Genomic DNA, 2,218 nt, shown 5'->3' on the forward strand with positions numbered 1-2,218 from the left:
CAATGAAGGTTGAGCATGATAGTGGGACAAGAGGAAAGTAAAAGGAAGTAGAGGAAAGAGTTAGGAGGTAAAAGGCATTTATAGAGGTCTAAATAAAGGCATGCACATATGTAAATATATTTATATATGAGGATGGGGAAATAGATCTGTGTACATATATTTATAGGTTTAGTATTAAGGTAGCAGATGGACATTGAGCCTCCACTCAAGTACTCCCTCAATGCAGGAACACTTTCTTCTATTAAACTGGCATTCCTTGATTCTCACCTTCCCGACACGATCACTGAAGACAAATGGGTGCATAAGCAAATGTGGTGAAGAAAGCTGATGGTGCCCGGCTATCAAAAGATATAGCATCTAGGGTCTTAAAGGCTTGAAGGTAAGCAACAAAGCCCACATGGAAGAAACACACCAGCCTGTGTGATCACGAGGGGTTGAAGGGATCAGGTATCAGACATCAAAGAACAAAAAATCATATCATTGTGAATGAGGTGTGCGTGGAGCGGGGACCCAAAGCCCATCTGTAGGCAACTGGACATCCCCTTATGGAAGGGTCGTGGGGAGGAGATGAGCCAGTCAGGGTGCAGTGTAGCAATGATGAAACATACAACTTTCCTCTAGTTCTGAAATGCTCCCCCCCTCCTCACTATCATGATTCCAATTTTCCTTACAAATCTGGCTAGACCAGAGGATGTACACTGGTACAGATAGCAACTGGAAACACAGGGAATCCAGGATGGATGTTCCCTTCAGGACCAGTGGTGAGAGTGGCGATATTGGGAGGGAGGGGTAGAGAGGGGGAACTGATTATAAGGAGCTACATATAGCCTCCTCCCTGAGGGATGGACAGCAGAGAGGTGGGTGAGGGGGGATGTCAGACAGTGTAAGATATGACAAAATAATAATTTATAAATTATCAAGGGTTCACGAGGAAGGGGGGAGCAGGGAGGGAGGGTGAAAAATGAGGAGCTGATGCCAGGGACTTACATGGAGAGTGAATGTTTTGAGAATGATGACGGTAACAGATGTACAAATTGGCTTTATATAATGGATGGATGTATGGATTGTGATGAGTTGCATGAGCCCCCAATAAAATGATACCAAAAAAAAAGAAAATGCTCCAGGCTTGTTAAGCCCCAAGGGAGCTCAAACCCAGACCTTCCTCCAGGACAGTGACCCTGCGACTGTAGTGTCCAGGAAAATCTCCTGAGAGCATGAACAAAACGTGCGCACTCCTGGCCCCACCGCTAGAGAGTCTGACTCAGTGTGTTGGGGTTGAGAGACAAGGACTTGCATGTGGAATAGGACTTCCAGGAGATTCTGATAACGGGTCATCTGTGGACCACTCTGGGAGAAGCGCTGCTCTGGGAAATGTGGCAAGAAGGCGGGAGGAGAGGAGCTGTGGTTGATGGTAATTGACAGAGGCCACACCCTCTCTTCTGGCCATGGCTTAGGCCACACCCTCTCCCTTTCCCCTTCTTCCCTAATTTTGGGTAGACCTAATTGTCTAGTCTATGCACGCGAAGGGTGGGGCCTGTTCGGGTTAAGTAAACGCACAGTGCCTGACCAACAATACCCCAACCAAGCCCACTTGCGTTGAGTTGACTCGGCTCCTGGCAGCCCTGGAGGGTGGAGGAGAAGTGCTCCCTAGGGTTTCCTAGGCTGCAAATCCTTCTGGGAGCAGAAAGCCTCCTCTTTTCTTCTGAGGAGCCCAGGGCGAGTTCGAATTACTGGAGTTGAGGACGGCAGCCTAATTTGTCATTACGGAACGACTGAATGAGTGGGGTATCCCCAAGTCTGCGGCTTTCCTTAGGGGAAGCTTTGGCTCCCTGTGCAGATTCTAAGACTCCAGCCCTCTGTGTACACTGCAAACACACACGAATGAATGGATCGGGCAGCAGGTGGTTTGCTCTGCCAGGGAACATCAGTTTATTGAAAAGAAGCAGGCAACATATTACAGAAGATGATAGTGAAGGTGCGCATGCCCTCCGGAATTCAGGGTGGGGTGACCAAGTCCATTCGGAGGACTTTAAAAGGCAGGTTGTCCATCGGTGATGCAGACACCGGGGGATTTAGACCAAAGATGGTGGTGGCCACCTGCCTGTGTGTCAGACTATATCCAGATGGAGAATGTAGACATGATCCTCATCTCCTGGGGAGGCAGAAAAGGTGCTTCAGCTCTACTGTGTTACTCGGTGGGTGTGTGTGGAGGGGGGGG

This window comes from Echinops telfairi, unplaced genomic scaffold (genome assembly GCF_000313985.2).
Source record: "Echinops telfairi isolate 266 unplaced genomic scaffold, ASM31398v2 ScPeMD7_7458;HRSCAF=8496, whole genome shotgun sequence".
Lineage (NCBI taxonomy): Eukaryota > Metazoa > Chordata > Mammalia > Afrosoricida > Tenrecidae > Echinops > Echinops telfairi.